Source organism: Vulpes vulpes, chromosome 11, assembly GCF_048418805.1.
Source record: "Vulpes vulpes isolate BD-2025 chromosome 11, VulVul3, whole genome shotgun sequence".
Taxonomy (NCBI): Eukaryota; Metazoa; Chordata; class Mammalia; order Carnivora; family Canidae; genus Vulpes; species Vulpes vulpes.
The window spans coordinates 68,018,441-68,041,041 of NC_132790.1; the positions used below are offsets into that span (position 1 = coordinate 68,018,441).

The 22,601-nt window shown below is 41.4% G+C and overlaps 1 protein-coding gene across 6 annotated transcripts in view; it reads right to left on the bottom strand.

The window, feature by feature from the left end:
- LRRC3B (leucine rich repeat containing 3B) overlaps positions 1-22,601 on the bottom strand; it is an 85,143-nt gene that overhangs the window by 59,523 nt on the left and 3,019 nt on the right. The window lies entirely within an intron of this gene.

A 22,601-nucleotide genomic window follows, 5' to 3' on the forward strand; every position in this document is an offset into this window, starting at 1 on the left:
TAAAAGGTCTCTGTGGGGGTGTATGATGACACTTTGCTCATTCATTCACTTAACCAATATTTACTCAGCATTGACTGTATGTCAGACTATCTCACTGATGTCTAGGATACAATGGTAATAAAGCAAATTTCCTGGCCCTATGGAAAGTGAGAGTAGCAGAGAAGACAAATGGTAAACAAGTGAGTAGACACACACACACACACACACACACACACACACAAACACACCACATAATAAGCTCACATATAATGTATCAAGGGGTGAGGAGCGCTATGGAGGAAAACAGTCTGGGGTAAGAACGATAGAGAGTTGGGGCAGGGGAGTGACTCGTATTGCGAATGGTTGCTCAAAGGAAGCTTCTCTAATAAGGTGACATTGAGTGGAGCCTTCTATGGGGAACTTCTAGGAAATTATTCTTCAGTAAAACAAACAGATCCATATATAAGAATTCTCAGTACATAGGACTCTTGGACTAAATCATTTTTATCATACTCTTTCTTTTCTGCATGAAAAAAAGATTTTCAGGGATAATTATGAAATGGGACAAATATATTTATTTCACGTAAATATGCACTTCAAAATGCACTGATCAAACAAAATCATGTACTCTGGAGTATCCAAATGCTAAAAACAAACCAACAAACCAAAACCACAAGTGATCATATAGGATGAAAGAATTAATGTAACTCAAGATCTATTCCTTTTAAGATCGTTCTTCTCCACTGCTAATTCCAATTCTACTATTTAAATGCAAGAATACATGATACCCTAGGGGCTGGGGACACAAGCAGTGCCTGAAGCAAGGGAAGGATCCCAGATCTGTTAAGTCATTTTTATTAAGTGGACACCTGAGGCCATGTGTGCTAGTCAGCATACTGAGGACTTCTCCAAATTAACATCCATGAATAATTCAGCATTTACAAGATAATAATAATAATAATGTGCTAATTTGCAGTTTACGTATATTATTAAAATTGAACAGTAAGCACAGGAACACGTATTTTGGGGAAGAATGAGTATTTTATCACTGACGTTGTTTAGATGTGCTAGTGTTTGGTGATAAGAATCAAAACCACTCAGTAGGGTTTTTTTTAATGATTTTATTTATTTATTTGAGACAGAGAGAGTAAGAGAGAGAGCTCAAGCACAAGCAGGAGGGAGGGGCAGAGGGAGAGGGAGAAGCAGACTCCCTGCTGAGCAGAGAGCCTGATGCCAGGCTCTATACCAGGATCCTAGGACCCTGAGATCATGACCTGAGACCAAGGCAGACACTATCAACTGAGCCACCCAAGCACTCTGCACTCAGTTGGTTTATGACAGTTCTAAATCCTCTGTGCACCACTTATTGGCTGATCCCAGGGTATGCCACTCCCTCTGTCCCACCCTAGACATGCCACTGATAGGGTGAGCTGAGTGACCCCTCTCTCCTCACTTCCAGATCTAAGTGTGGCCTTCTAAATATGTTTTACACTCTTCATTCATGAACCGTACAGGCCCTGGAATACAACAGCCTGTATCTTGGAAATAAAGTGACATGCTACAGTCGCTGAGGCTCAACAGAAAAGCCTGTGTGATGCCCATAGAAATGGAGCTACCCAGCCTTTGTGTTAATGAGAAAGAGCATGATCTCACTCTTCAGAGTAAATAACAAATATTGACTGAATATTTATTTATTTATTTTAAGATTTTATTTATTTATTCATGAGAGACACAGAGAGAGTGGCCAAGACACAGGCAGAGGAAGAAGCAGGCTCCCCACAGGCAGCCCAATGTGGGACTTGATCCCTGAGCCAAAGGCAGATGCTCAACCACTGAGCCACCCAGGCATCCCTTGACTGAATATTTATAATGTGTAAGATGGCAAGCTAGGCAATGAATAGGTGTCCACAAAGTTATAAGACATGATCTTGGGACTTAAGACATAACTTGGACACAGCTTATAAAAGGCACAAAACATAGAGCAAATCAATTCAAGACATAGAAGCTTATTAAAAGTGAGGGATTACTTTAATCAGAGGTGCTCAAGGCAAACATCTGCCTTAGTGTTTGACCCAAGCCTCAAAAGATGCAATGAGGGGCACCTGGATAGCTCAGGGAGTTGAGAGTCTGACTCTTGATTTCAACTCAGGTCATGGTCTCAGGGTCCTGAGAATGAGCCTGCATTGGGCCCGCACTCAGTGCAGTGTCTGCCTGTCCCTCTCCCTGCCCTTCTGCCCCTCTGCGCTATCTATCTATCTAAAATAAAAGCATGAAATCTTAAAAAAAAAAAAAGATGCAATGACATTGGATGAATAAAAGGAAGAGGAGAAAGAAAATCTTCAGTGGAGACTATATCAGGGGTGTAGAAAATGCAGTATTATATAGTCATGTCCAACATGAGCCCTGAGATGCACCATGGAACACATACTAAGGGAAAGAGAATGGTGCTATCTATGCATAACCATGAAAGACAGGTTAAGAAGTTTGACTTTATTGACACCCAAGGGTCACCAAATGTTTTAAGCAAGGGGGTAACCAAATCAAAGTGGCATTTTGGGAAAATGAATCTGGTGGTAATATGAAGTAATATGAAGGACTGAGATAAAGGAAGAGGATAGAGTAGGAGCAAATTTGGATACCAGTGTAAAGTCATAAAAGAATTTAAGGAAATTCTCCTTCAAACACAATGTAATATATGACATTAGACAAAGGGTCAAACATCACAAAATTAAAATTCAGAGTTTGGATTAAATTTTAATTTGAGGAATGTGAAGATATAGGTCAAATTCCCTTATCTTTGCTGACATAGTATTCCAAGCAAAAGATTCTGAGCTATATTCCCAAAGAAACAATATAGAAAAGTCAGAGGGGCGAAGGGTTCTCTTTCAGTGCGAGAGCTCAAATGTTAGTTTCTCCACAAAAGCCAGTAGAAGCTTTCCATCCTCAAACATAAGCAAACAAACAAAAGAACCACTTGCATGAAACTCTAATAATATTACGTCTGGTGGTTGGCCCCACTTGGGACAGCCTGGCCCTAAGTCAGATGATACAATATGAAACCCTTTAGAAATCTAAGATCTACCTTCTATTTCTAATTCTTTTCTTGAAAACATAAGTGGCTTCAATTATAAACACTAAAAAAAAGAAGAACAAAATTAATCCTCCGAATGAGTCTATTTCAGGGCTGCACTTAATTTGTGATTTCTCTTGTGCTACTTAATTCACCTCTCCTCTTTAAATAAAGCTCCCTACAAGAAATCTTCAGCTTTTCAAAATAAAAAATGCCTCACTCTCATTTGTGAGTTGTTTTAAGGGAGAGATGCAAGTTTAAGAGATTCTAGGCAGTCGTTATAATTGGTCTTTCTTATAAATAGTTTTCGATTTTAAGGCATGGTCTATATTACAAATTTCGTGTCCATTCTTCAAATCATTCAAATTAAAAATAACATAATTGAAATATTTTTCATCAAGCATCAAAGTCCTTGATATATGTAGTCAGTTGATACGAGCATTTGTGTGAGGGTTTCTCTTGGTAGAATAAGACCCCACATCCTAGGAGGTGAGGGTAGGATTCTGATCTTCTGGGGAAGGGAAGGGAAAGGAGGAAACAAACTAGATATCCATCTCCTTTTCTGACTTAGCTTACCAAAATCCTCACACTTTGAGAAACAGGGAGAACAGGCACAGGTGAAGTATTTTTTTCCCAACAGTATTCAAGATTTAGTTTCAGTTTCTTAAACTGGAGATTTCAATTTCCACTGAAACTTAAAGAAGCCCTTTTGGGATGCCTGAGTGACTCAGCAGTTGAACGTCTGCCTTCAGCTCAGGGTGTGATCGTGGAGTCCTGGGATCGAGTCCCACATCGGGCTCTTCACAGAGAGCCTGCCTCTTCCTCTGCCTATGTCTCTGCCTCCTTCTCTGTCTCTCATGAATAAGTAAATAAAAATCTTAAAAAAAAAACTTAAGCCCTTTTAATGTCCTAATGGAATGTTTAATGGAAACAGTGTCGGGAGGGGAAAAGGCAAGCATCCCTGTATATTGTGTCTACAAAGTGGCAGAGAGAGGGGATTTCGCTGTGAAATCAACATTGTTCACTTCCTGATTCAGTCTCTATCAGGATGGTTTTCACACTTTCAAAAACCCATCTTTCTAAACATCATGAATAATGGATTGAGATTTCTGAAGCCCCTTCCTTTCCTTCCACAATTTAAATCAAGCTCTTTCAAAGCCAACATACTACATCTTGATTGAAGCCTGAAAAGGTTATAAATAGTAAAGGTTGAAAATTTTCCACAAAGGTAGATAGATGAAAAAAAAAAAAAAAAAAAACCTTATACCATACACAGGCAAGATGTACTCTGCAGCTCATTATCAACACTGTCCTCCTCATCACTGCGCTGATGGCTGATGTCTTCAAAGAATGCAAGGAACAAAGAGGGGCCATGGTGCCACTGAGCTTTCCTCCAAGCTGAAATCTCTGCATTTATTTCCTGCCTCCCCAAAACCAGGCATATGATGCCATTTGCTTTAAGCTAAACTCAGCCCAGGGAAGCTGTGTGTAACTTGAATTCTTAATACTGTCTCCCTCTGCTGCTGGCCATTGTTTGAATGCTGCACGCTCTGCGCACTCTAAAGGATTGAAGCTTACACCTGTAAACTGTTCACTGAGTACCAATTTCCAAGCTGGAGGATTTTTTTTTCCCTCTTGCTTTGAATTCCTCTAGGTTTCATGTGAAACTCTTGCTGATGTCACAGACACCAGATCTTTACAGAAAGGCTGTTAGAATATGAAAAGGACACTTCAGGTTGGGGCAGTGGAAGGGGTACTTCAAGGATTAGGTGGAGAAGGCTTAATAATAATAAGTTTATGTGCATGGTGTTAAATTTCTAAAGGATTCTCAGAAACCTGTAGCATCTGATCTTCAGAATAGCCCTGTGGGGCTGCTCCAGTTCTCAGGGAGTCCTCAGTGACTTTCATGCAATAAATATATACTGAGTGACCAGTATGTACCAGGTGCTGCTATGCCCACAACAGTCAGGGCATCTGCTCCCATGGAGCTCAGGGCTCAGAGCGAGACATAGGCAATAAACATCAAACACAAATGAATCCTCTAGATAACTTAAGATAGTGAGAGAAGCCATGAAGAAAGTCCCCTGGGGTGATATCTTAGAAACAAGGAGGCTGCTTTTAGGGGTGACACTCCGCAAGCAAGCTGAGAACTGAAAGAAGTGAATAGCAAGCAATGGGGTCGTCAGAGGGAGGGGCATGTCAAGCAGAAGGACGTGCTGTTCAGCAACCTTGAAGCATGTCCTACAAATGGCAAAAAGGCCAGCTCAACTGAGGGGAGCTTTGGAAAGGATGGTAAGAGATGGGTTGGGGTTGGAGAGGTAGGAAGGGCCTCCCTACTTGGAAGCAGATGACCATGCAGAAGAGGAGGAAGGGGAGGAGGAAACGGGGCTCATATTTGTTGAGTGCTTACAATGGGCCAGGCTTTGAGCCAAGTTCACAGTCATAAGTGGTGGGGGCTGGGGCTCACACCAGGTTCGCAGAGTCCAAATCCTGTATGTCTTATACTATGCCATGCTGCCTGGCCCACACCCTGCCATCTGGAAGGCCAGCTTTGGTTCACCCAGGTGGAAATGGGAATGATAAGGAAAAATGATATTCTGAATCCCACACAGGATCCTTTTTACCTGCTGGCCTGTGTCCTGAGTGACTTCCAACGAGAGGCATAATTTTGGCCGGAATTTTAAACATTACAATTTCTCTAAATGCAAAGGAATATTGTCTTCACTTCCTATCTTTGGCGGCCTCTGGTCTAAAGAATCAGCTGACTGTCTCTATACTCCGAGGCAAATTCAAGCACTGAAGACAGAATATGGTTATCAGATGAAACTAAAAAGGTGATTGGAAAAGAAAAGACAAAACTTAAGTATATTTAATGCCTCTAGGAAATGAATCCAAATGGATCTTGATTAGTGTTGCAAGGAGAATGCAATGTAAGGTCTTTCCACTACCTTCCTTCAAGCAAGTTTGAATACTCTCTCTGACACTGCTTTTACATGTGCTCAAATTACTTTAGAAACCTGTCATATTGAATTAGCAAAAGAAGACAGTAATTCAGAGGGGTGCCAATGTGGCATTATTGAAAACTGCTGGCTGGAAGGCTTCCTCTGCAGGATTATTTGGGGACAATAAGTCACTTTCATCACCATGTGTCACTATGACCAGATGATGGGCTTTCTGTGGCTTTTGGAGTCAACCTTTTAAAAAGCCCACTATACAGATGAAAAGTGTACAGAGGACACCTGCACTCACCAACAAGGGGATGAGGACACCCACAAGAGCAAGAGCACAGGCAAGGGTTGGCTTCATTCTGGCCACTTGGCAGGGACCAGAGCCAGAGACACTGACCTTGTGGCAACCCAGAAGAAGAGTCAGGTTTCAGAAGACCCTTGACCTCAACATCAAACTCAGAGGCTGCAAGAATGAGGAATAAATGGCACAGATGTATGACATAAAATACTCCCTGTCATGATCCCAATGATGGGCCACTTCTTCAGAGAAGCCTTTCACGACCATTCTACCTCACCCGGCTTCATCACTCCCTGTCATGTTACTCTCATAATTTTCTTTTTCTTGATAAGATGAAACAATTTTTGAAATCCCCCAATTTGTTTCCACTACTCGCCTGGCTACCCCCCACCCATCCCAGAACATGATATCCATGAGAAGCAGAATTTTAACCACCTTTCACCAGCCCCTGGGAACAAGGCCTGGAGCATAGTAGGCACTCAAGAAACATTATCAAGAAAGACTTTTGACTTCACAAAAATCTCATTCTACAAGAGCAGAGGCTATTCTGTGTGCAAGAGTGCTGTTTTATCAGCTGTAACAGCGAAGCCTATGCAAGCAAGAAGCCATGCAGTCATCATGAACCGTCTGCTGATGAGAGATTGACTGTATGTCTTATGGTTCCTTAGTGGAGGGAACCTTAGCAGTGGAATAGTTACAGGGCGATTTTGGTTCTCCACACCAAGGTAGCCACACTCCTTAGGAAGCTCAGGAAAAATGTTATCCAACCCTCCAACACCCACTTCTTGATCGGCACAATGAAAATTGTACGTTATCTTGAGATTTCTCTACCTCAGCAAGTCTAATCTTTTTTGGCAGCTTTTTATTTTGAAAATTTCTAAGGTGTAAGCCTTCAGAAAGGTGCAAGAATTGCACAGTGAACACTGTAGCCTGACCAGCTGTAAATATGCTGTCACAGGGCACCGGGGTGGTTCAGTGGGTTAAGCATCAGACTCTTGATTTCAGCTTAGGTCATGATCTCAGGGTCGGGAGACTGAACAATGTTCAATGCTCAGCAAGGGAGTATGCTTCAGATTCCCTCCTTCTCCCTCCCCCCATTCCCTGCTCTCTCTCTGTCTCTCAAATAAATAAAAAAATCTTTTTAAAACATAAATAAATATTCTGTCACATTTGTTTCCCCTCTTCTTGTACATATGTGAGCATGCATGTGTGAATGTGTGCATGTGTGGCTACGTGTATGCACAGGCATGTGTGTGGTGTATTTCTATGTATGTATGTATATGTATATATGGGCATTAGGTAAACAACTGAGTATGTATATTTGGCTTAAATTATTTGAGAGTTAATTGCAGACATTAATATATTTCATTCCTAAATACTTCAGCATAAATCTCCTTAGACCAAGAATAGCTGCCTATACTGCAATTATCACACTCAGGAAATGTAAAATTTATAACTCTACAGTTTTCTAATAAGCAGTTAGTTTCAAATCCCTTAAATGTCCCCAAATGTCCTTTATAACATCTTATTTTTGATCCAGGGTCTAATCAAGTATCACGCATTATATTTTGTGGTCATCTTTGTTGAGTCTCCTTTAATCTAGAATGGTTCCCCAGCCATGTTTATTTGTTTGTTTTTGGCCCTTTATGACACTGGCATTTTTGTAGAGTACTGGGCCAGCTGCTTTACAGAATTTCCTTTCATTTTAATTTACCTGCAGGTTAAAGTCTCTCATTCTAAGTACCTAACATGACCAACATCAATGTTCCCACAAGGAATAATATTTAGGCTGAAATACCAAACCAATAAAGAATAAGAACACTTCTGTGTTTGAAGTCTCACCTGGTAGGAGACTCTCCTCAATCTGTTAAGTCTCATCAGCGCCATCAAGTTAGCACTGCCCACATACTAGTCGATCACATACTACCTTCAAGAATTCTGTTAATCCAGGTTCTACCTGTGTTAGCATTTATGCAATCTTTTGCTTCAATTCAATTGATTTATTTAAACGATTATCCTAAGAAATAGCATCCATAAAAACAGTTTTGCTATGCTTGCTATATTTTTCTAATACCTATCAAAGCACACAAAAATACCCCAAACAAATGTATGCACATCTAAAACTATCTCCCATACCACAGTGGGCTTCTTGGGGAAATACTGAATAGAGAATAGTCATACCGCTGTGTGTGTGTCGTGCATACGTGTAGACAGAGCTGGCATAAAAGGCCTCCTTAAGAACTAAGGAAACAAGAAAAGTATCACGGTTGTCGGGCCAAGCCAGGGACAACTTCCAAACAAATGACAAGACCTGCAATGCCTGAGAGGCACAGCTGCTATCTCCAGTCCCCTGACACCAGATTGATTGCTTCTCTATTCATTTCCCAGGCCCTCAGTAGGCAAGATTGAAAACAGGCTCAGGAAAATGCTACTCAGGCAAACTCTTGACACTGCTGAGAGGAATCAACGTGTCCTCCAGAAGATCACTCTTTATGGCCTGTAAGATATGTATATTGGATCACAGAATTCTTGATGTTTCATATCCCTCTGTGTTTGCTCGAAAGAGACTGAGGCCCAGAGATGCTGGGTGGGTTGTCCAAGGTCACACTGCTAGTTGGTGGCAAACCAGAAGGTTCATCTACAACTTCAGTTCCTCAGGGACAGCTCATCACCTCATGAGCTCAGGCTTCCACAGGTCTGTTTCTCCCTCTTCTGTCCACAGCTCTCAGAGGTCAGAGACAGAATCTCACAATCTATATCTTTGTATCCCCAGTCCCTGGAACAAATGCATATTTGTTAAATGACCTGAACACAGGGGAGGTGGGATAAATGTGACAGTGGAGTTCTAAAAATCAGACATGGGGGAGAAGAATGAATGAGAAAAGGTGGGATCAAAGAATCTCATATGTCCAAATTGAGGAGGTGTCTGCATAAAGCACTGCCTTTTAAAGTCACTAGGCACAAGAATTAGTCAAGGAGCTTGTTAAAACTGCAGATTCTTAGCACCACAGATGCAGCTATTCTGACTTTGCTGGTTTGGGACAGGGCTTAGAACTCTTCAGTTCAACAAAATACAGGGTATTCTGATGAAGGGGTCCTCAGAACACACTTTATGAACCACTAGCAAAAATAATACAGTGCAGGGGTGCTCAGGGCAGTAGTTACTAGATTAGGCTGGGCTGAATCACCTGGGAGGGGAATGTATGGAGAGCAAGGAAGATAATGAAAATGCAGTTTCCCGAGCTCCACCCCAAGTCCTCAGAATCAGAACCGGAGATGCATGGGGGGCCGGGGGGGGGGCGGGGGGGGCGGGCAAGAGTCAGGAAACTTTGCTCCTGTGGCTAAGTGCTTTGTTATAAGAACCTGGAGTGGGGGTATTAGCTTCTTGTCTTCATCCAATCATCTCTACTCATCCCCAAACCTCCCATCTATGAAGCAGAGACCATATGGCTCTCTCGGATGTAAATGGTAAATACTCATAAGGAGGGTCATATAAATGGATTCTAAGGAGAATATGGGGAGATTTTGGGAAAATACTAGATTAACTAAAAGACCAAAATAACTATTTTATACACAGAAAGGTAAGAAAAACTGGAAGGATGAGCATCTCCCAAGAGTTTAAATGTCCACACTGTGTCTATGGATTCTGCTCCCATTATTTCCCCATATAATCTGGACTCACACAACCGGATACAGTGATCACTAGTTACCAGTGGCTACTGAGGACCTGAAATGTGGCTCCCATGATTGAGGAACTAAATGTTTCATTTTATTTGTGATTAAATTTAAAACCCAATACACCAGTTATTAGAAAACATTTAAGTGTATTTGAAACAACATGGATATGTGAACCTGCTTTTTCAATTGTCAGTTTTTTGAAATCTGAACATAGGTCAGATTTCTGGTGAAAATTCAGTGTCCAAAGTGCAATTTGCTGTATAAAATACACATTAGATTTCATAGGCTTGGAATGAAAAAAAAAAATCAATAAATTTTAACTTAATCCCAAGTTAAAATAGCAATCTTGGATATACTGGGTTAAGTGAAAAACATTATTAAACTCAATTTCACCTTTTTCTTTTTATACATTTAATGTGGCTACTGGAAAATTTTAAATTCTGTAAGTGGCTAGCATTATATTTCTATTGGAGAGCGCAGTTCCATTCAAGATGGTACAGAATGTGACTATTGAATGTTGTCATTAAATATTTTGAAACCATCTTGGTACATTACTTTATAGAGGGAAATGAGCTTTCCTCTATAAATTAGTCACCCTGGGGACTGAAGGCTGATTCCAAGGATGCTATCATTTTGGAAACTCAATCTTTTCCAGATCTCATCCCTACCTTGCCTCCACCACGATGGAGCAGCTTCCAGAATAGATGATGAGTCCCTTCTGAAAAGAAGCCTCCAAATTTTCAACTGCCAGTCTGGTGTTTACATACCCGATCACCCTCTACATTCAGCAGCCTTACTTCAAGTGACTTTGGCTTACTTCAAAACTCCAGACCCACCCTTAAACAGTTTAATAATTCACACTAATGAGACCATACACATTATGCCACTGGCTCTCAAAGAAGACCCAATGCTCTACTGAATAAAGGCTACAGCATCTCTCTCCAAAGAGACTGGTTACTAAGCCAACCATGTCAAATTCTGGCATGTTGGTTAAATAAATTACCAGGTGGTGACATTCTTTTCTAACCCCTTCTGTGGGTTTTCTGTCTGAAAACTGTTTTCATGGTTATTTTTCATGTTATCAGGCATTGACTCACCCCTTGAGACAGAGGTTTTTGACTTGGGGTCCACGGTCCCCCACTGAGAAGCCAAGACCACAAAGCAGGGAATCCATAACTGTAGAAGGTCTTTTCTGCCTTTTTTTTGTCCCCACTGATCAACAACTGAAATTTGGCATTTTCTTCAATTTTATTTTCTTCAATTTTAAAGACAAGCAAGAGACTACACTAGTGCCATCAGTATCTGTGACAACACCAATAAAAATCACAGCTATATATATATGGCAATACAATTGTTCAGAAATCCTGAAATATCATTTGTGCATATCACAAGTTTATTTTTTAAATTTTATTTATTATTCATGAGAGACATAGAGAGTCAGAGACACAGGCAGAGGGAGAAGCAGGCTCCCCACAGGGAGCCTGATGTGTGACTCAATCCCAGGACCCCAGGCTCATATCTTGAGCTGAAGGCAGACACCTAACCGCTGAGCCACCCTCGCATGGCACAACTTTAAAGTCATAATAGTTAATTCCTCCTGAGCATAGCCATTCTAATACAGAGAGACAATTATTGGTCAACTTCTCACCTGGTAGTCATTCAGCCACAATAGGGAAAAGGTGCGTCTTCTCACCCAGTGATCCAGATATCTGGGTTACTTAATGGCCATCCCTATCTACACTTATTTATTCTTCATGGATAAATAGAAGTCAACCATTTAAATTATTTGTTATAGTTTTGCAAAAGTGGACATTCTAAATGAGAATGTTTAATTCTCCATAAATTAGCACTGTCTTTTGAAATTTGACAGGTGTGGGCTGCAAGTCTAGACCAGGCAAGTTCAAACACATCTGATGGTAAAGCTAACTATTGAAGAGTATTATTTGAAATGTTGTTTTTAAATACTGATGACAGATCAGGCAGTGATATAGGTCATGCATTATACTCTAAATACAGTGTGACAGAGATTCCAAGAATCCCTGAGAATCCACGCGTTTCATGGGTATTTTTGCTGTGGTGGTGGTTCTTGGTAATCTTATTTATTTTTTATATTTAAAATATTTTTAGATTTAATCTAGACAAACTAAAAATGTTAATTTTATATTAGAAAGTAAGAAAGAGCACATAGGTTTTACCAGACTTCCAAAAGGATATATAATGAGAAAAATGGTTAAAAACCCCTGAACTAGGCATTGCCAGGACCCTGAACATCCATGTGCATTTGCTAGAAACATCTGTTACAGATGGAATGCACAAATGTTAACCGGTCACAGTCATGTTCAGTCACCTCTTCAACTCTACCCATAACCAAGGAGAAAGATTTCTCTGTATTAGTCTCTACTGTGATCGGCATCAAGAAAAGATAAAGAACATGACTTTTTAATAAGAAGCAAAAGTGCACACTTTCACCTGTTAAAGACCTAGAGGTTGATGATGAGTTAGAGGTTTTGGAGATTGGGAAGCAAACTGTAACTTCTTAGTGAGTGACTCAATAAATTACCATTAATTTTTCTAGAAATTGGTTGGCTCTTCCACCTGCAATATGCAAAGTGAATTAAAATCTTGCCTGTTATTACTGAATCTATTTCCCTCAGTTAAGTACAATATGAATGTATATTTAGAAACACGGCAACACCTTCCAGTTTCAAAGAAAGCTATGTGGGGCTTCTAGGCTAAAATCAGGCACGGCAGAAGAAAGCGACACTCAGTGAAGACCCATGTTTCTCAACGCTGTTGTCCCAACATTTAGAAACACCCCTGGCATAAAAACAATGCTGTCACTTGGGGAAATTTTGTTCTCTTTTTTTTAACACCAAAAGCCAGATTCAGCCCACAATTTAATATTGTCAATACATTTTCTTCATTACACAACTGGCACACCAACTGTTACCTAAGCACTTCACTCTTCAAATCCCACACCCACACATTCTGAACTCATCTGCACCCAGATATGAATAAAGATGAATAGCATCTTGAGGAAATAGCTTCTCCATTCTCAAATGGCAAAAGCTATGGAGCAAACACCCCACGGTACCTGAGGGATTTCTCAGAGGAACAAGAAAGAAAGAACCCTGAACCCACCATTTTGTCAGGAAAATCACATCCTTCCATGGCTACTTGCCCATTGGGGAATCTGAAGTCCAAAGGGACATCAGAAATCCTTTTCAATATTGAGGTTCTGTGACTTTCTTATAAAGATAGGACTTTTTTTTTTTTTTTTTTTTTTTTTACTAAATTTCAGATAATTAGATTTTGGTGGGTCAGCAGCCCAACTCAGCATCTCTTTATGGGGAATGGTTCTAGGAGACCTTGATGAAATTGCAAATGCTTGGAAATAGTCACTTGCTTGCATGCTGGGTAAATAGGAAAGCATGCTGACTGTATTTATTTTACTATCATTATGTCTCCATGGGGTGGGCTAGTAAAAAAGTGCAAGCTGTTAACAGCTTGGTATATACATACACACACGCCCCACACACACTGTATACTCTAAAAGAATTTATTTTTCCTTCATCTCAAACCGTGACTGCAGAAAATCCCCAATACTCAAGTGAATTGTTTTCCAAATGTTTATAAATGGGATGTTTTGTCAGTCTGTTCATTAGTGTGCGTTCATTTGACAAGTTGTTAATGAATGCCTACTATGTGCTAGGCTGGTGGTGAACATTACAGACAGTGGTATAAACACAGGCACGTCTTTGCTCAAAGAAATGTTTCACAAGGTGGCTAGGTGCCCAGACTAACCTATAGTAACCTCCCATATTAAGCATCTTGGGCTGCAGTAACAAAATACCACAGGCAAGGTGCCAGCATGGCCAATATCTTGTGAGAGATCTCTCCTTGGGTTGTAGATGGCCTTGTTCTTGCTGTATCCTCATGAGACCATTCTTCAGGGGATGTGGATGGAAAGAGAAGAGGCAAACTCTCTGGGATCTCTTTTTACAAGGGCACTGATCCCATGACGAAGGGCCCACCTTCCTGACCTCACCTAAACCAAATTACCTCCCAGAGCCCCTATATCCAAGTACAGTCACATTAGGGGTCGGGGCTTCAATACTGCTTTAATATCAAATGTGCTGTGTCACCTATAATGTTGATTCAATAGACCTAAGTGGTTTCAAATCCATCTCAGAAGAATACAACTTTGGTTCCTCTGTGATTTGGCCTCTGCAGGGACCCCAGACACCAACAGAAGGTGAGAACCACAGTAGCATCATACACCTCAGTCCTGAGGACCCAGGTGGTTTGGGGTTTAGAGGAGAGTAAAATAAGTTTTGAGGCTCAGGTCAGCATCTAAAGCAGAAATCATTAAAATCTCTACAGTGAAATCAAAATCCAGAAATGTTATGCTTTTAAAAATCAGGTGTCCTTACTTCAAAGCTTGCCTGCCTCTTCGAAGCATCTTATGATCAAGTTCAATCAGCCAACACAGCAAAACAAATAAAAATAACACAAAATCAGAATAACAGCAAGATTCAATGTATTACACTAGGCCTGAGGCTTTCAAAAAGCTGCATTCACAGAGTACTCCTAACCAGGCCTGAGGAAGTAGGCTAGCTGCATGTGGGCCCCTCTGCTGTGGGAAAGCCAACATCCATTCAGCCCCATCCCTCAACAGGAAAGGATCTGACTCTTCCAAGGTTTGATCATTTCCTTAAAAGCTTGTTCAAAGCCAGCCTGGAATGGACAGGGATCGATGAGAAGAAATTCCAGAAATCCTCTGATGAGAACTGTGTGCAGCTGATTTCCTTCCAGACAAGCCTCTGCTGCCTCAAAGAAACAACCAGCACAGAGCACAGGGGTGGAACGCGCCTTTCCCCATGGTCCGGAATCCATGCAGAAGCAATCAATAACTTTTAGCTGTATCTCTGACATACAGACTTCCAAAATGGAATGTCAAGCTCCCTCACGTTTTTCATAGAACGAAGGGAATAAAACACTCCTACATTTCTCTTCCCCCATCTAGTGTCAAAATTGAAAAGGCAGGTAAGGACATTCAGGTACCTTTGGGTGACTTGACTCACTCTTGGGGCTGTACCGAATTGTGTATGGCTTTGCCACAGCACAGAGGGTCTGGGAATATGTCTAATGTGTGTCTGGTTCTTTGCAGGGGCTTTTATTTGCATAGTCCAAAAGGCTCCTCACAGCAAGTTACATAGGACAAGAAATATGACAGCCATTTGGCAGGCACCAGGGGCTCAGAGAGTGGAAGGGACTCTCACCTTTGGTCACACAGCTAATGACAGAACCCTATTCAAAATCAGGAATTCCAAGTGCAGATTTTATCATCTTCATACCAGCTTGGGAACTAGATCTCCATTCTTCTGCAGGAGGCTGGGTAGAGCCTGCGGATGTGTTCTGTGTTTTGTTTTGTTCTGTTTTTAATTGAATTAGTTCAACCATTAAACGTCAGGAGCTTTCACATAAAAAATCTGGATTTCTGACTTTTTTTGGGGAAAACCAAACAAAGCTCAGATCCATCCTCACACAAAGGCAAAAGAACAGAGCTAAGAGGAGACTGTAGCTCAATTCCCTGTGGATCACCTATAACCCAAACATGATCAAAGACTCCTTCTCCTTCCATGGGTTCATGCTCAGCTACACAAAATCCTAGCAGGTCATGCTGTTCTCCCTTCCATGCCCGTGCTCACGTGACTTCCTTCCTCTGCAATGCCTCTGTCTGTCTTGCCAGTTTGGTGGGTGTATGGGATCAATCTTTCAGGATTCATTTCGAATGCCCCTGCCTCCATGAAGTCAGGTCTTGGGATCCCTGGAAAAACTAACCGGCTCTCGAATATTTTATGTTTATTTTATTAAACCTGTTTTCATTTGTGCATATTCAGTGTTGGGCACACAGGAGGCAATGAACAATGTTTTGATCAATACTAAAAACAAAGAATTAAATAGTACTTATCACGTGCCAGACACTGTTCCAAGCACCTCATACATACAAAGTCATTGAACCCTCACAACAGATCACATAGAGAAAATGGAGGCATGTTAAAGGTTAGGAAATTTTCTTGGTCTGCTATGAAGTTGCAGAAGGGGAATTAGAACCAAGTCTGGCTACCTCCAGATAGATGGATGGGTGGAAAGACAGAAGGAAAGGAGAGATGGAAGAAAGGAAAGAGAGAGTGAAAGGAGGGAGAATCAGTCAGGTGAACTGTCAAGAATAGGCAATGGCATGTTCTGTGGCAGGAACTGCAAGGCTGCTGGTGGAGTGGGCGTAGGGGCAGGGGTAAGTGCTGGTAAATTTTAACAACAGATCCCCTGGGGATGAAAAACGCTGCTTTGTAGTGTCTGTGAGTTGCTCTGGTGTCAGTAATCCTACCATAGGGAATTTTAGCTACCAGCATGATATCACTATCATTGAACGCAGAGCTGGAAAGAGGAAACGTGACCAATTGGCGGTACTACCCAGTATTACCACCTCAGCTAGAACACACCAGGGCACAGGATGCGCCCAGGAAAGTGACTGAGGAAGAGACAGGCAGGACCAGGTGAGGAGGGAGCTCTCAAACCATACTAAGGAAGTAGCTTCCTCGATGCAACAAGGGGTAATTTGAAAGTTTTTAGCAGGAAGTGATACAGCATATGGTTACAAAGATTGGCACATACTCAAAACTTCAGGAACCCTCCTTCATCTTTCCTACAACTTTCCTGAGTGACAGTTATTGCTGCAAGGAAACTTATCAATGCTTCTACCCTTTTCCAACTCTATCCTTTTACTATATGCTGCTATACTTCCCTCTACCACTACTCCTGACAATCACCACCATCCCCTTATTCTGGGCTCCTGGAAGTGCTCTGGGTGTCAGCAGACCCTCGGGACTGTAGAGTGCCTCCCTATCAGTACTGGTTCTGGGGTATGTCAGGGGTGGAAGGCCTAAGCAAATAAGTGAGCTTGAACCACCTGAACAGGAAAGTCATCATATGGAGTGTAAATAAAACAAACGCCAGATGCACCCTTGACATTATGGACCACAGAGCTGGTGGGAGCTCTAGAAAGCCTCCTGTTTACTGGGGAAATAGAGCAGAGGACAGTGAACTTAGCCAGCCCAAAGATACCAAGCTGGTTAAGGCCAAGCTAGAAGTAGAATGAGGTTGCCTGGTTCCCAGTCGAATACTCTACCTGCATATAAAAAGGATGTTTTCTGAAATACTGCCTCCCTGCTGCAAAGTCAAAGGTTTTCTTAGGAGAGCTTTTTCTACTAAGCAGGTTCTATTTCACCAAAGAGAACAAGCAGAAACATGGTGATCTCCAAGATCAGGGACATCCTGTCACCTCACAACATAGGACAATATGAACCATCTATTTAGAAAACACTATATGACCACAGTCCCCTCTCTATTACTCACAGCCTTATTATTCAGCTTAAGAATTCTCCAGATCTGGACCCTTTCCCATGGCTCTCCATCCACCTGCCTGCACTGAAGCCATTTCCTGAAAACCAGAAGTGGGTAGGAAAAGGAAGTGAAACTTTTAAAGCCATTGTGGTAGCTCTACTTTAGGAGGAAAAAAAATCATTGGAGGGAGAACTTAAAACTTTCAGGCTGAAATGCAATGTAGTCTGATAATTCAACCTTACTTCAGGTGAAACTAGCCAAACCTACAGGGCATGTAGCCAAGGTAGCCATCCGGACCCGAAATACAGGCCAGTATTCATCTAGCCAGGAGCCAGAGGCTGCTGCTGCTCCAAGGAAGCCCATTTTCTAGTTCTTACAAAGGCATCCCATAGCCTGCCCATGCCCCTGACATATGACTCTCTTTCCAATGAAGTTCTTTATTTGCCGATGCCCACCCATCTCTATAACCATAATCCCTAGGAATAGGTGGGGTAAACCAAGTTCCTTGGGCCAGAAAAGTGAAAATTGGTCCAGAGAGAGAGAGAGAGGTCCCAGAGAAATAAAAGCAGTTTGGAGGACCCTCTTACAATTTGCCCACGTCTGTTCCAATGCACACCTGCAGTGTTAGTTGCAGATACTAAAGTATATGGGTTCAGGGTTCTTGGGGTCACAGACGCCTAGGGCATTTATCAATAGAAAAAAAGCCACAACTTTGTTTACTAACGTTGAATAACCATCTAGTATTTCATTCCGTTATGAATGCAGGCTGCAAACCTGACATGGAGCAGCAGTCCGAGCAATTTTGCCACTGATATAAATCAGATATTCTCCTATCAGGACACAGCTGTAGCTGTTATCTCAAAGCAGCATTGCTGCTGATCCCTACTTAGGAGAGATGGTAGCCATCCATCTGTCCTACCAATAGATCTTGGGGTTACATGTACATTAGTATGTCACAATGCTGTGTGTGTGTGTGTGTGTGTGTGTGTGTATGTGTGTGTAGTGTTATAATCATCTGTGTTACATTTTAAGCATTAAATACATAATTCTGGGGGCCCTAAGCTTGGCAGACTGCCAAAGGGCCGCAAGGCATCAATGAGATGAAGCACCCTCGGCCTGGTGATTGAGGAGCCACATTAACAAGGAACAGGGGGATGTGAGTATGAGGCATGCCCGCTGGCTGAGATGCTAGCCTGCCTTTGTGTTGACCTAGACCTTGAGGAATTATTTGGGTGTATTATTTTTCCTTGTGCACTTCTTTAGCTCTTTAACACTTCCATTAGCTTTATCTTCTTATTTTTATGCCTTTTTAATCTTATCCTTCAGGTCTGGTTTACTATCAATCTCATTTAATCTTTCTGTACTGATGGCTGGGTTCTCTTCCTTCAGGTGGTCTGTTTACCCTCTCAGACTGCCTCTTTTACCCCCTCTCTGTCCTAAGCCTCCCTCTGCTGCAGCTCGACTACCTCTCTCTCAGCCCTCTTGACCTGGGTGGCTATCAGTCATCAGTCATCGTCCCTTCTTTGGTTTTGCAGTAGATGCTTTGGGCACCAGGGTTCAACCCTATACCTTGCATTAGGGAAGGGAATTAATTTTGTCTACAGGACGTGTTTCTAAAAAGTAACCAAAAAACAGACTGACCACCTGAACAATGACAACAAACATTCCATGGTAGGAGGGTACCCACCTTTGCCAACCCAAGCTTAAAATATAATTTGTAGGAGGACGGAAAGCATTCCTGCTTGATAATCCCTGATGTCCAGAGATGCCTAGGGAAGGTCAGAGGACTGGACCAGGATTCTTCTCAGTGCATGAATTCCCAAAGTAGCAAAAGGAAAGTATACTGCTGTGTCACTGCTAACAAGGTGAGCCCTCTGTAAGCAGGCCTATACCAGCATTGCTTTTTCTAAATCGGAAAGGTTACACTAGAGGGAAAGCTGGTGTGACTTCCTGACCTTTGTGCTTTAGCTTTGGACAAACATACAAGTGCACTGTACCTCCTCTCTGCCCTCACCAGGGGAAATATTTGTCCTGAAATAGACAACTCTCCCAGCAAGGTATTAAATACTCACATGTAGACTGAAAATTATATCAATGGCCTACAAGAGAAAGGAAGAAAGGAAAAAAGGGAAGAGTGAAAGAAAAGAGAAAGAAACTAATCTGCATTTGAAAACATACTTAGCTTTGTCAGGTATTATTCTGTGTCTGATCATGGCTCACAATATTTTATTTTTTTTTGTATTTGTTTCTGACTTCTAAGAAAAGGCACAGGTCTTTTTTAAAAAAAAGCTGTCTGAAAGTATAGTGATACTTGCATTGGATAGTTAACATAAAAATCAGCTCAGAGAACTCAGGATAAATTGAAACCACAAACTTTATAAATCTCACTGATCTGGGTGGTTCTTTTCAATATTTGTTCATTTGTTTATTTTAAATGAATTATATAGCCTTTATGATAAACTCATCTCCTTTGAGAAAATAATGCATTCCAAGCCTGCTAGCTCTTGAGAAGACCTCAGACTTCATTCTCACATACAATGGCCATTTCATAGGTCATGTTGCAAGGTATTAATTCACTGGCTTTTTATGTAACATGTATAGTTATATACTAATATGTATGTCAGACTATAAGAGCTTCCATCATGGTTCCCAGCCACTTGTAGAATAAAGCTCATCAAAGTCACAATCTGCAGTTAAAATATTAAATTTATTGATCATATGGAGTATTCAAATTTAAACATGAATTAAGATATTAGATATTTATTTAAAACAAAATTGATGAGGTTAGTAAAGCTTCTCAGGTTCTATTGATTCTTTTTTTTCCCCCTGCCAACATCTTCTTCAAACTCCACAGAAACTTATGTGGCTTCTCTTGCTACTAAAAGTAGGTCAAGTTCAGATGCTCTGGTCCTTGCTTATGTTTTTGTTTTCTAACCAAAATATCTAACCCAAACTGAGAAGTTTAATTCATGCTATGTATTGCATAAATGCGTTTACTCATTGTATTCTGAACAAAGGGCTTCATTTTTTTCATAACCTTTTCCCCAGAACATGCTGTTTAACAGGAATCATTATTCTGCCAACAAACTGATATCAGTTTATATGGTTTAAGATAAATACATGCAAAAAGAATTGTCCCAGCAGAAATGCTGTGTGGGCCCTTTAACACTATACCACCTAGGAGCCACAGCAAAATAGGTAGAGAGGATGCCCACCATGCCCACCACATAAACAGGGTGAGGCTCCAGGTAAGTCTCCTATTGTCCCTGAAAAGCTAGGAGTTGGGAACCAGGATGTCTGCCCAGATCAAAAAGGATTCTTCTTTCTGTGGTCCCTCAAGGAGAGACTCTTTCTTTTGGATTTTGTCATACTTGATTTCAGTGTTACATCTTTTTTTGCTCTCACATTGCTATAATCTAACTAAACCGGCATCCTTACCTTCAGAAGGTTACTCTTCTGGGATAATTTGATTTTTTCATAGTTCTCCCTGAAGATTAGGGTAACTGTGTATTTTTTTTCTGGCTTACATAAAACAATATTTATTTCTAATAAATTCTCTAGAAAGTGAATGCTTCCCTTGAGATAACTGGGGACTCTGGGGTTTAGATCAGTCAACCCAACTCATATGGCCAAACTGAGGTGGTGGGGAGGCAGGGAAGGGGGAAGAGTATCTCTTAGTGTAGGCTAACCATGGCCATTCCTGTCACCCCTAAGCCCTTTCTCAGCCAAGCCTCCATGGATCCCTACCCCAGGTTCTTGATAGCACTGTTTCCCCACCCTCATCTTTCCTTCCTCCACCCCCAGCTACTGCCTGAGGGCTTCTGTCCTGGCTTGTCACAACATCAGGGATGGAAATCCTACTCCAGGCAACATAAAAGGCACCAAGTTTCTACCATCTGTCTGCCTATAATTCTTACCCCTCATGTGATTCTAAGAAACAGGCTTTTCCCAGTCCCCCTCTCTGTTTACTCCAGCTGACTTTTTCTTGATTTGTCTCTGGGGGCAGGACATCCTGATACTATAGCTTCAGCTAAAAGACATGGGATGTTCTTAGAAACCAGAATTCTGTCCTACAAGAATGCCTAGGGGTATATGGAATCCCTAACCTGCTGGAGAAGGTCCCTTTGTTATAGGGGCTCAGTGGGTGAGAAAGTGGCAAATAACTATTTTCCCCTTTCTGAGTCCCAAGTATGTGCACAGGAAATATACTGCTTTGCCTCAGATTTGCATCAGCTAGGTTGGACCCAAGGGTCAGAAATCCAGAAGAAATAATATCAAATCATTTCACTGTATTCAAGAGGATTTCTCTTATCTTCCGGAATACTTGGGGGGTGAAGCCAGACAGAGCTACTCAACCTGACAAAAAGACCGCTAAAATGATTGAAAATCCCATTTAATTTTATTTAGAGTCATCTAAAGGTCTGCATGGTTAGTTAGATCTTGTTGATCTGAAGGTGTATAAGTACTGGGTTGCAATTTTTTGCAAGTGAGGCACATTTGTGCTGATTTATCCGTTATAGGATACTTTTCCTCGTTATGCCGATTGAGGCATTTATGAAAACCTGAAGTTTTTTGATAAACAGTTTTTCCCTAATTGATTTTAAGAGGCTGTAAAACAATAGCAGACGACACAATCTATTTATGCACCAACATACTTTCTTTTGACTAAGAGTCAGAAGACAGTGCTTCTAGTACTAGCTATGCTAGGAACCTCACATTGAGCCTAGAGCGCATGGCCCAGTATCTTCCCTGCCTCTGGATTGGGACCAGTGCTATCTGAGATCCCTTTAGCTCTAATATTCTGTATTTCAATCACTAGGAAGGGACTCATTCGCAAAATACAGCTTGTGTAGTTTGTGACTATAGAATCTCTGCTCACCTTTGAATTCCCTCCTTGCCATTTCTCCTCATATTTTAAAAAGGAATGTCTACCAAAAGGTCCAGAAAAGAAGTCCATTGACAGCAGCCAGTTTCCTGAATTTAATTCCAAAACCAAGATCTCATCCTACCCAGATGCACCTCAACAGACTTCTCAGAGGGGCGATATGCACCTTCAGTTTCCCAGGACCATAGCAAGGACTGTCACGTATATAGCATGTTTCTAGGATTTGGAGTAAAGGGCTCACCTCACCTCACCCTCACCCATACTTTCTTGTGGACAAAAGGTCTTTACCGCCAAATAGGGCTGGGAGCTGGGAGCACACACAGTGTTCTCCACCCA